The 14,003-nt window shown below is 37.7% G+C and overlaps 2 pseudogenes; both read left to right on the top strand.

Annotated features, from left to right (window-relative positions):
* Positions 1–851: 851 nt before the first annotated feature.
* On the top strand, positions 852–6,162 carry LOC127766377 (uncharacterized; annotated as a pseudogene).
* Positions 3,232–5,245, top strand: LOC127765330 (ATP synthase subunit alpha, chloroplastic-like; annotated as a pseudogene).
* Positions 6,163–14,003: the final 7,841 nt, after the last annotated feature.

Consider the following 14,003-nt stretch of genomic DNA (forward strand, 5'->3'; position numbering starts at 1 on the left):
TGGAGTTAGAGAATAAAGCACAACATAGTTAACTAGCAAAAGACTTGCATGCATGCTTAACAAAATGCCTATATATCATGCTGACATCGTTAATTCTTAGCGGCTATTTTTTCATATGGACTTCTTGATTTGGGACTCATCTGGAGGTTGAAGCCATATAGCATGCATATAGGAGGCCACCAAGATGCAATAACGATCCTAAAAGGCTTTATGACGGATATAACATAAATAGGTTGGAGGAGGTTGCGGGTGTTGGATTTGTACACCAAAGGAAAGATCGCACGGCAATTCGGCAACAAAGATGTGGTTAGCACATCTCAGTTCTCAGGTCATCTCCGGCACATATTAAGCGATAGATTATCACATAATTAATTAAGTATTAATTAAAAAAATTAATATGGTTTTTTCAAGCAATTTTCTAGAAGTTGAGAAAATCTAAAGTCTTCAAACCTGCATGGAAATGCAGCTCCCACGGTATTTTGCACTGGCGTGGCCACTGTCGCGTTGCGACACGTCAGCCAGCGCCGGAAAACGGTTGGATTTCACGAGCACTCATGCCTCCGCGTCATCTCTATAAATTTTGCAGAAAAACCCTCGTGTTTACAGATATTTTGTTATACGTAGCTGATCTTCCCCATCTCCATCAGGCTTGGTAAGTTTTTGTTCTTTTTAGTGTTCTTGGTAGACCAATGAAAATGATAATGGTGTGATGTGCAAATTGATGAAGGTGTGGATGATATGATGTGCATGTTGATGTATGAATACATATGCACTTTTTTTGTGTGTAGATGTAATACACGTTCTTGAGCAGTGTACAGGTTCTGTGATAGGGTTTATTACTATCTGTCAAATCTGAGATGCATGTTCAGTCAGTTATTTACGATGGTACACATGAACGAGGATAGCTATATGCTATTGTTTTTCTTTGCTATCAGACCTCTTGAGTAATAACCTATTGAACTGCCCGATAGACCATATTTCTTATGTATTCATCTATTTTGATTCAAAGATATCAGCTTCAGAGTTCACTTCACCTTCAACTTGCATGGAGCGCGTCGGCGCATGGTTCTCCTCAACGAGTCTTGGCTCTGCCGTGCCCCTCCTCGCGCCGCCCCTCCGTGTTGACAGCCATCTGAGGTTGCCTCCCCCGCTCCACGGCGACCTCTGCCTCAGCGCCCTGATCCACAGCAACCTCCACCTCGGCTGGAGCTGGGAAGGTCCTTTCCACAACACGGTGACCTTGGCCTCAACCTGTTGATGCTACGCTCTGCTGGGCAGTGAGGCCCTCGATGTGGTAAATCCATTTATATGCCAATTGCTTTGCCAGTTGATAACTGCATTGATGCTGTAGCTAGTATGTCATATGCTCGCAATTTCTAACTTCTTTCCTTCTTTGATTTAACAAACAAAGTATAACCTTGCTCTTTTTAGTAAAACAATCTTTCTCTAATGAGTACTTGTGAGAACTATGTATTTCCACGCTTCAGTTAATAGAAGAGCATGCCTTATTTGATAGTATTTGCTTATGAGAACTCAACATTATTTTTATCCTTGGAAACAGTTGGCTTCAAAACTTATATGCTTTTTTATTTTCATATGAGCAAGTTCAGATGCATTTCATTGCGCAGTTCCAGTGGAGCTGAATGTAGCACTGGGATTAATTATTTTGTACAGAATTCAAATGCGACTTAATATTTGAATAAATTCGGTCTTCATTGAAGTGAGGTTTAATATTTATGAAATATATTACAGTTGCTTGGGCATAATGTGCTATAAATTTAGATATGTTAGACTATGTTATCAAAACAAAATGTACATATCAGCATTAGGGAACAACATCCGACAAAATTTGGTTTCAAATACTCGAGCTATATGTACTTTCTCCTTATCTGAACATATTGATGAGTGTTTTTGACTTTGTGGCCATCGGTCCTGTGATTTTTCTCCAATACACAGAAATGGCATTGATTTATTTTGGAAAGGGAGTGTGTGCGAGTTGTCTATTTCAAGAATAGATTGGATCTATCCGGCTGCACTTTAGAATATTTTTTAGTATTTTTCGAATAAATAAGAAAAGGGTACACGATCTCGACGAATTACTTCTGAATAAATGCAGAAATCATATGAAAGAACCATAGCATTTCGCGACCTATTGGTAAATCAAATCAACTTTGATTCTCTATAGACCAATAATACGAGACCATTAACACGGTTAAAGCTAAACTGCTTGAAGTCTAGGCAAAAGGGGGTACTCTTTCTACAACTATATTAGTATTAGTACCAAATGCTTTAAACAGGAAATAGCTAATGTAGAATTTATCTGATATAGAACACTCATATCGATAAAATGGTTTGAACTATTTACTAGAAGGGGCACTCTGCCCTTTTTTATCCAATGCCGAATCGATGACCTATGTATAAAAAAAGGAGAAAGTTTTTGGATTTGAAGAAAAAAGTAGGAATTCTATCCATTTTCATTTTCCATTTTTCTATTTAGTTTTTCTTAATGAAATTCAAAATTTTAACTAAAGGGAAAATACAAATAAAAAAACAACTTTGCTGCCCACGATAGATTTTTATCTAGGCGGAAGAGTCCTCTTAATATTTATCTAGTCTTATATGGGTTTCGGTATATTGAAATATAAACAGAAAAGAGAGGGTAGAGGATAGGCTCATTACATTAAAAAAAATATGGAAGTAGCCATAGGAAAAAAAGAAAAAAGGGAGCGTGAGAGCCAACTGAATCGAAAGATTCATGTTTGGTTCGGGAAGAGATCATAAAAGTTGTAAACTTAATAGCAAGGTAATCTACTTTCATTAAAAGATTTATTAGATAATCGAAAACAAAGGATCTTGAGTACTATTCGAAATTCGGAAGAATTGCGTAGAGGAACCATTGAGCAGCTCGAAAAAGCTCGAATTCGATTACAGAAAGTCGAACTAGAAGCGGATGAGTATCGAATGACTGGATACTCTGAGATAGAACGAGAAAAAGCAAATTTGATTAATGCCACTTCTATTAGTTTGGAACAATTAGAAAAGTCTAAAAATGAAACCCTTTATTTTGAAAAACAAAGGGCGATGAATCAAGTCCGACAACGGGTTTTCCAACAAGCCGTACAAGGAACTCTAGGAACTCTGAATACTTGTTTGAATACCGAGTTACATTTCCGTACGATTCGTGCTAATATTAGCATTCTCGGGGCCATGGAATGGAAGAGTTAAATTAATTAGGCCTTGAACTTCTACTTTCCTTTAGAATTTAGGCATTATTTTTCCCCTTGCTTCCGAAAAAAAATAGTAAAGAAACACTAATGGCAACCCTTCGAGTCGACGAAATTCATAAAATTCTCCGCGAACGTATTGAACAATATAATAGAAAAGTAGGGATTGAGAATATCGGTCGCGTAGTTCAAGTGGGGGATGGGATTGCTCGTGTTATAGGTCTTGGTGAAATAATGTCAGGCGAATTAGTCGAATTTGCAGAAGGGACTAGGGGTATTGCTCTGAATTTTGGAATCCAAAAATGTTGGGATTGTATTAATGGGCGATGGGTTGATGATACAAGAGGGCAGTTTTGTAAAAACAACAGGAAGAATTGCTCAGATACCCGTGAGCGAGGCTTACTTGGGTCGTGTTATAAATGCTCTGGCTAAACCTATTGATGGGAGAGGCGAAATTGTAGCTTCGGAATCTCGCTTAATTGAATCTCCTGCTCCGGGTATAATTTCCAGGCGTTCTGTATATGAACCCCTTCAAACGGGGCTTATTGCTATCGATTCGATGATTCCTATTGGGTGCGGTCAGCGAGAGTTAATTATTGGGGACAGACAAACCGGCAAAAAAGCAGTAGTTACAGATACAATTCTCAATCAAAAAGGGCAAGATGTAATATGTGTTTATGTAGCTATCGGTTAAAGAGCATCCTTCATAGCTCAAGTAGTAACTACTTTCCATGAAGAGGGGGCCATGGAATATACTATTGTAGTAGCTGAAATGGCGGATTCCCCTGCTACATTACAATACCTCCCTCCTTATACGGGAGCAGCCCTGGCTGAGTATTTTATGTACCGCGAACGGCATACTTTAATAATTTATGATGATCTCTCCAAACAGGCACAAAGCTTATCGCCAAATGTCCCTTCTATTAAGAAGACCCCCCGGCTGCGAAGCTTACCCAGGGGATGTTTTTTATTTGCATTCACGCCTTTTAGAAAGAGCCGCTAAATTAAATTCTCTTTTAGGGGAAGGAAGTATGACTGCTTTACCAATAGTTGAGACTCAACCTGGAGACGTTTCCGCCTATATTCCTACTAATGTAATCTCCATTACAGATGGACAAATATTCTTATCCGCAGATCTATTCAATGCTGGAATTCGGCCTGCTATTAATGTGGGTATTTCCGTTTCCAGAGTAGGATCCGCGGCTCAAATTAAAGCCATGAAACAAGTAGCTGGCAAATCAAAATTGGAATTAGCTCAATTTGCAGAGTTACAAGCCTTTGCACAATTCGCCTCTGCTCTCGATAAAACAAGTCAGAATCAATTGGCAAGGGGCCGACGATTACGAGAATTGCTTAAACAATCCCAAGCAAATCCTCTTCCAGTGGAAGAGCAGATATCTACTATTTATATCGGAACAAGAGGATATCTTGATTCCTTAGAAATTGGACAGGTAAAGAAATTTCTGGATGAGTTACGTAAACACCTAAAAGATACTAAACCTCAATTCTAAGAAATTATATCTTCTAGCAAGACATTCACCGAGGAAGCGGAAATCCTTTTGAAGGAAGCTATTCAGGAACAACTCGAACGGTTTTCCCTTCAGGAACAAACATAAATTTTGCACGTCTACTCTTGTTAGTAGAAGTAGTAGAGGAGAAATCGTTGAGAAAGATTTTTCATTTGAATCATGCAAAAAAGTTTTCTTAGTTTTTAGTATAGTTATTTAAAGAATAGATAGAAATAAGATTGCGTCCAAATAGGATTTGAACCTATACCAAAGGTTTAGAAGACCTCTGTCCTATCCATTAGACAATGGACGCTTTTTTCATATTTTCTTCTTTCTTTTCATTTTTTATCGGACCAAGAGAAAAAATTGTTAGACCAAAACTCTTTTAGGAAAGAAAAACAAATGCATATACAAATGTATGATGCATATATCATAAAGAAGGAATATGGAGCGGGTAGTGGGAATCGAACCTGCAACCCCACGGTTATGAGCCTTGTCAGCTACCAAACTGTTCTATCCCCCACCGCCCACGGTCCATCAGGTATACGGGCCCCGCAGGCACCCATGGTCCATTAGGCCTTCACACGTGACCATCGGGCCAGAGATGTTAACCTAGTCTGGCTCTGATACCAATTGTAGGATCGTAAAGGGCCGTTCCCACCCCAAAAGCTAGCCTTTGAGGTGAGGAAAGGTCCTTTACGATCCTACATGGCAAACTTTTCCTTCACTTGAATTTCTCCATTCCAAACTTAAATACTTAATCTAATTGTTTTCTCTTTCCTAATATATGTCTTGCATTTTCTTTTCTCTTAGCCTATATCTTAAATTACACCATTTAAGATCTAATTCATGTTCCTCATTCTTGGTTTCAGATTGCTCGAACTACAGTGGACATTAACCGTACTGCATTTGAGGGCCTCATTTTTGGTTGCCCTCACCCGGGCAGATGTGGGATGCAGCCTGTGGTGAGTCCAATGAATTTGCACCGAGAGTGGACTGCTGCTGGTTACTCATAAATTATTCCTGAACTTGGTTTTATACCCTTATATCTCCTCCTTAATAAAGCGATAGTAAATAGAAACAGGATTGACCGCTCTTTGCTTTTCATTTTTAATTAACAATCCTTGATGTCATTTGTAATGTTCCTGCTTCGGTGGCTGTTTTTTATTTTATACCTGTAGATGATTACAGGAAAAAAACATATATTGATAAGTATATGTCATTTGCTAATTCCATTTTATTGTACAGGTTGGGAACGAGGTGGCCGAACTGACCTTCTGCTTGCTTCCTGCAGATGACGATGGTTGAACAGAGTTGCTCCCTCTCCCGGCCTCCCACCATCTTCTCCTCTCTGTCTCTCTCTCTCTCTCTCTCTCTCTCTGACCATCACCTCCATCGCTGTCAGGGTGATGCTTGAGCTTAACCAGTAGGGTCAATCTGATTGCACTCCATCTCATTTGTGAGTTGGTTCTTCCCTTTCTTATCTACCTTGCATCAAAATTTGTTCACTTGCATTCTTTTGTTTTGCTTCAGGTCAAATAAGGTTGAATATGTAAATAATTTACCAACATGATGTTTTCATATTGGTTGGTTTAGTAAGTTAACACTTAATACCAATTAATGAGATCATAGGTTTTATGCATAGATCATCAATAATAACGTAGAGTGACCTCCAGTCTATTTATTTAAAGTGAATGTTGGGTCCCTACTTTTATCCTTTTTTAAAACTGTAGGCTCCAGGCCCAAATGTATTTATTTGAAGTGCATTCCTCAATGAGCTATGGCTATATTTTACCACCTAGAGGGGTACAAGTATCATCATAATTAGTTTATTGTCATTTTTCTTATTTTAATTTTGGTGGATCGGAAACGCCAATCCTCCCATAAGGTGACATAACATTTGGCTACCATGGCCTTCGTTCTCTCCTTTTTTTTTTTGGCTTTGTGCACTTTGCATCTGGTTCGTTTTCCCGTTTTACCGTTTTATACAATCATGGCCTTCTCTCCTCATCTGCATTCTCCTTCGTAGGTCAGGATACCTCATCATGCGGTTAACTTTGGTTAGTGAAGCCTCTGACTATGATCATCTCTTATTTTTAGGAGGTATGATCTTCTTGAGTTCTTTCAATTGAGTTGCACTGCCTCTCCCAAAAACAGCATGATCCTCCTCTGTTGTGAATTTGCATAATTCCAAAATCCAGATTGTACTGCTGTTGTCATATACAAATGCAATTTGTACACGATAACTTAGTAGCATGTCTCGAGGATGACAAAATATTAGTTACTTATACCAATTGCATACTGGTTCCCTTATATAATATAGTACTTGTGTTGTTTTTAAAAGAGGTATTAAGATTAGATTACCAAGAATTTTGTCTAGCTTATAAATCATGATCTCCTGCAGATGTGATGGCATATTAATTATTCTATTGCACACATGCATATTTCCATTCAGAAAAACAGAGAGGTACATCAACTGGGCATAATCCCATTCCATTGCTTTCCATATGCAGTTAAACGGTTTTGTTGTCATTTTTTTTGAGAATATTGTACCGGTGATATTCAAATCCATTTATGTTGTGTAGTACCAAAGTATCGTGCATCTCTATGATATATCTTCATCATAAAGAAAAGGATTCAGTTTACAAATCTACTAAATTTCTGAGCTCGATCTTTCTTGGATCAAAGCTAGATATAATATGTTTGTGAGCTCAATATTCAAACTCATCTAATTATTTCATAGTGTACAAAAAAAAGACATAACATGCATGAGAGTGACCTATGCAAAGCAATAACAAATAGTTAAATACTTCATGTTAATTCTGCCTCTGTGTATTTCTACTTTTCTATTTTGATGTAGAGAGTATTGTTAGCTTCTCCTGGCATTGGATTGTTACAATAATTTGCATTTGGCATGACACGCTTTATATCTCAATGTTCCACTGCAGGTTCATGGAGATGATGATGGGTTGCTTCTTTATTGAGCCCTACCCACTCTCAGGGTATGATGTGTGTTGCCTCCATACACGTTCCCATGAACTATACTGCTTATGTTTTATTTGATATGCCTTTGGATTTAATGAACATATTGACGTGGCAAATTATGAGCAAAGAACAATAAGCTTCTGTAATTATATATCAATAGGATTTGCAATGAAGATAACTATGTTGGCAAAATTGGTTGGAAATTTATGTTGCCTTCAGCTCTATAAGCTGAAAATTTTGTTGTGGAGTAGATTGGTTTGACAATCAACTTATTCAGCTCTGTATTCACCACTAACAGATCATTTTAGATACACTTGATTTTGTTATTATTTACAATCCCAATCCATTCACCCAGAACAAACAGGAAAGGGAAGTTTTGACAAAATATAAGTTCCCCTGCGAGGGAAACAATTTACTGCTGAAATTGTCTATTTACAGTACTTTGGACACATATATGCATGAGAGAATATAGCACCTCGGCTGATGGTCTTGGGGGTGGCATGAATGATGGCAACAATGGCATTGGCACGTTGATCTCCTTGCCGGGCTGGTGGCGCTGACATCCTCCTACCCCACCCTTGCTGCGCCATCGGTTGTCCAGGTGTCTCCATGCTGGTCGGTTGGTTGCTCTGGTGGCACAGCTATCAATCTCCTTAGGTATGACTAGGTGGTGGACGCTGCTGATCTTGTGATACAACGGTTGATTCGGCAAGGAGAGGCTTCTAGCTGGACAGTGAAAAATTATTTGTGTATCTTTGGTCTTTTGGTCTAAGTTGAGGGTGGTTTGAATCTTAAATTATTGTACTACTGTTTCCAGAGGCATTTCGTTTTCCTTTTTATTATGATTTAAATATGTTCTTGAGGTATAATATGCAAAACATATTGGTTCAACTTACTCTATAATTTTGTATGCAAATATGGCTACTCTGGGTATGGAGTACCTACTATAAAGATAGCTTATTTGTCGTGTAAAATGAGCTAATCATACTATATACAGGCTACATTGAAGTTTGGCTGGTGGTTAATTATAGTAGCTGTACAATTTGATGTTATTCCAGAACTTAATGACAACACTGATGCAATATTAGTTTTGTGATGATTTCCATTTTTCTTTGCCTATACGTAAATAAACATCAATAAAAACACAGAATCCTCCTGGCACCATTGGTGCAGCGCGCAAAGCGCGCGTCCACCGCTAGTATAGTATAGAACACATCCTAATTGGACCATGCAGCTGGTTCCCCTTCCCCTGCCGACCTGAGTCGAAAGCAAGCTAGACAAGAAATCAAGTCCATGCATGGCAGCCTAGTCGAGATCTGAATTTTATCTTCTTAAATAGTACTAGTAAGAGAAAAGGAGAAGTATAGAAAGTGACGTTATTTTAAGTTTCTCCCATCCTACCCACTGCCAAATATATTATTTAATGGGATAAGTGTAGAAAATAACCATAAATTTACAGCCTCATCTTTTGGTTTATGCTTATGCTTATAAGCTAAATTTTGAATTTTCAACTTTAAATTTGGAGTTGATTTTGAGATTTTTTTCATCGTAGTTTATTTTTCAGCCTTTACTTTTAAATCGCTAAGAACACGTACATAAAAGTTTTATTTATAAATTATTTTTCGTTTACAAATATGTCGTTTCGCTTATTCCGTCAATAAGCGAAACAATGGAATACTTAAGTGTTATACAGCCACTACTCATTTTACAATTTTTACAATCCTACCCCACTGCTCATTTTACAATTTTTACGAAGTAGCCCCTAATATTTTCTGATAGCATAGAATAGTCTAGTGTTTTAAATAAGTGATTACGGAGTATCATATAAGTATATACTTAAATAAACAAACAAGTAATACTAATATTTGATTAAAATATATTTTGTTTTTGACATTTATAATATAATTTTTTTTACACATAGCCAAGCAAGTGTATTTTACTAGTCTCACGACAATTTGCACAATTAGCCCAGTACTCACTCCATCTATTTTTGATAGGCATATTTTTAAAACTGAAAAATTTACTTTGATAGGCATATTTCAATCCAACCACCTATCCTCTTAATAACTTTCTCAGATTTAATGCGTGACTCTCCATTCTTCCACACAAGATTGGCTACATGGGCATCGAGAAATGTAAATATTAATAAATCGCTCGTTTACGAGGAATAACTAGTAGCATGTTTAAATGAATGTTAAGTAGAATTACTTATCATTGGTCATTGTGCCAAGATAAAATATGACTATCAAAAATAGATAAAGTAGATGAAGGAAGTACATTACTCATGATTCGTTCACATTTGATCGTCATATATACTCTGGACATCAAGTCCAAGGACTACATTTATATATCATCGAACGAGCTATGTGGTCGCTTCGTTTCCGCTGAGGGAAGGAGAAGCAACGAGCATGCAAATCGATTAGAGCAGGTACAATAGCACGCTATAAGCCAGCTGCAAATATATTTTAATAAGATAAATGAGGAGAAGAGAAGCAGCGGGCTACAGATTTATAGCCAGCTGTAGCATAAACTCCAAGACGAATTGTGTGTATGACAGGTGGGACCAAATATTAATAATGTAGTATGTAACTATTGTATGAATGCGCTATTAGATTAGCTATAATTAAATTGGAGCCGGTAGTTGGCTATACTATTAGAGTAGGAGTATTTGCTTCTGTAGACCGCATGCAAACATGCATGCAACTGATGCCCATTAACTCACGCTCATAGATAAATGAACATGTACCACTTCAATTAGTTATCTGCTGATCAATTTAAAATAACCTTAAAAAAACTTATATATGCTGATTATTTGTGAATCGAAGAAGTATAATATATTTATGATTTTACCATAAAGAAGAGAAAATTCCTATGCATATGGAAGTTTAACCAATCCATTCTATGCCTCCGAATTTTGTCCACTCCCTTTATACCCATGAACTGTATTTTTTTTTATCTCTTTCATACCCATTCCATTAGTTAACCGTCAGTTGACTGCGTAATTCCTATGAAAATTAAATGACCATTTCGCCCTTAGACATGGAGAAAACATGGAAATTGTAGACTAGCTATATTGTTGGAAGTGTATAATTTTGTTATATAAGACTAATATATATATATATTCATGATTTTATCGTACATGAGTTATTCATGGCAAAGTTTATTTTTACATAATGACATAAAATTAATATTTATTTACTTATTAAAAGAGTATACGTAGTATTTTTATGGTAATTCAATATACTTTTTTTTCCTTAGTATAGATTATGCAGGAATGCTTACCAAAGCTATGTTTATCATTTAAAAAATGCTACACATAATTTTTTAATATATATTAAAATTTCTATGTACAACAAACTTATGAATATTTTGGTCACAAAACAAATTTCTATACTTCCAACAATATAGTCCATAAATTTCTACATATTCCTCACATATTAAGGGTCAACTAACGGTCAATTAACGGCAAAGGTATGGAAGGGATTCTAATCAAAATTCAGAGGTATATAAGGGAGTGAAGAAAATACAGGGGCACAGAAGGGACCGCATAAAATTTTAGGGGTGTGGAAGAAATTCTCTCTCTAAATAAAGCACCAAGTGTGGTAGTGGAAATTAAAACACTCAAGCCATTAAGACCAACAATCAAGCACGGAGCCATGATAAACAAAATGTCTTACAAACATGCATATATATATACTCCCTTCGTCCCTAAATATTTGACGCTGTTAACATTTTTAAACATGTTTGACCGTTCGTCTTATTAAAAACTTTTGTGAAATATGTAAAACTATATGTATACATAAAAATATATTTAACAATAAATCAAATGATAGGAAAATAATTAATAATTACTTAAATTTTTTGAATAAGACGAACGGTCAAACATGTTTATAAAAAGTCAACGACGTCAAATATTTAGAGACGGAGGGGGTATATACCAAATTTCATCGTATATATCTCTTTTGCCCTCAACATATATATATTTTTGTTTCCTGGTTATCGTTGCGTGGGAGGTATTGGGAAGAAGGCGGCCGGCAACAGTTGCACTGACCCGTAAGCGCAGCTGCACCGCCAATTCCATCGATGTGCAGCCCATCGGCCAGTGGCGGAACGCGGGGGGGGGGGGGGGGGGGAGGGGGGGCAGGGGCCATGGCCCCTCCCAATAAAAAGAAATTTTTTTATTACCTCCATATATGGTGCCCAGGTCCAGCAGGCCACCGTATGGCCCAATTCAGTCCGGCTGGCCCATCTATATCTCTGTGTATGTATGCAAACAATTGGAGATGCAACCGTAGGAGCCATAGCCGCTCGGCGACGTTTCAGCTTCGCATCGCAGAAGTCCATTCGCGACTCCGTCCGTCCGCCGCACTGGCAGCACTGCGGCACTGCCATTTGCCGACTACCGGTGCTGCACGCCGGCATCAACAACATCAACACCGACAACATGGCTGACTCCTCTCATGTTCCTGTTCCTCCTCCAAATCAAACCAATGTAAGCAGGCCCTATTTCCCTAATCCATATCTCCCAATCTATTTTTGATATAATTTCTTGTCTCATAATAGTAGCATAGGATTTATTTTTGATAAAATTAGATCAAATTCTTATAGGAAACCAAGGCAAAACCTAAAAGAAAGACGTTGCATTCTTTCTATAATAATGACGGCAGATTTGATTATGGATGATTTCAATACAGTGAAAACTCGTGCCGTCAAGTTTAAATGAACATATAAGTATATTGCCCACTTTTATAAACTATTTGCTTTTATGTATTGCCAATGCATGAAAAAGAAAAGAGAAATTACTAATTTTTTCAATTGTCAAAAGCCAGCTGGCCCCCTTTGATTTTCTGTCCAGCTCCGCCACTGCCATCGGCGATCACCTATTGCGACCCAATGGAACCGTGGCTAACACATTCCTCTCGTGTCACTCCTCCGTGAGCACGTACGACGCCCTGCACTGGTTGATCAGGATAGTTGGCCGTTGCCTTCACTGTGAGGTGCGATCGAGATTCTACAAGAGCTAGTTGTCGTCTTTTCCAGAGGCCACGTACTTCAAAGCAAGGGTTTGCTCTTTTGATTTTGGTAGGACCCAAATTTACGAGATTTCATGATTCTCGTTTTGATTTTGGTAGGACCCAAATTTACGAGATTTCATGATTCCCGGTACTTTTTGACCGAAGTTATTTGCAATTTTAACAAATTTTGACTGAATTAGAATAAACTTTGACCAATTTTAATAAAAAATTGATAAAGTCCGAAAATTTCAGTTGATACAGTGACTTGCCAGGGGTTTCGAAATTTGAAGCCTGAGTGACAGGTTCCATCACAAAGAATTTGAAACCAGTTAAGATATGTCCACTTTACAATTCTCTCACAATTTTAATTTGCGTCGATACGATTTTGCTTGAGAAATACCTCAAATCATCCCGCGAGATTTTCCTCAAAGACAATAAACTAATCCCTGCAGGCACCGTTATGTGCAATTCATGCTTCCTCCCACACTCGTCCTACCTTCGCTATGAAATAAAGCTCTAAGCGTAATGGTAGAAAAATACTAGAATCGTCAAATCACACTATTCACTATGAAATGAAGCTCCAAGCGTGACGGTAGAAAAATACTAGAGTCGACAAATCACACCATTCACTATGAAATGAAGCTCCAAGCGTGACGGTAGAAAAATACTAGTCTTCAAATCAGACCATTCACTATAAAACGAAGCTCCAAGTGTGACGGTAGAAAAATACTAGAGTCGTCAAATCACACCCTTCACTATGAAATAAAGCTTAAGTGTAACAGTAGAAAAATACTAGAGTTGTCAAATCACACCCTTCACTATGAAATAAAGCTTAATTGTAACAGTAGAAAAATACTAGAGTCGTCAAATCACAACATCTAAAGCAACACGACCATGCAAAGGTGAGCAAATATGTTTCCTACTACTAGTACAAACACACACTCTTCCCCTAATATGGTATGTTTGTGTCTTGAGCTCCATAGTCCACATGAGGGTAGGAGCTAGTGTCGGGAAGAGAGCGACCATTGCACGAACCTTTGTACAAGGGATCACGCGATTCAGCTAGCGGAGCAGCCGCATCCATGCACGGCGCTGCCGAGTGACCACCGTTATCTCACAACCCAATAATGAACCAGTGATTAACAATGAGTACAAGCTAAGTGTCACTAATCCGTGAACGCGGCAGTTTGCACTGGTTGATGAGGAGTGTTTGCCCCGTGTTAGTATTGTTTATTTCTATGATTTCAGAGGATATATGGTTTATCAACTAT

Source organism: Oryza glaberrima, chromosome 3 (assembly GCF_000147395.1).
Source record: "Oryza glaberrima chromosome 3, OglaRS2, whole genome shotgun sequence".
Classification (NCBI taxonomy): domain Eukaryota; kingdom Viridiplantae; phylum Streptophyta; class Magnoliopsida; order Poales; family Poaceae; genus Oryza; species Oryza glaberrima.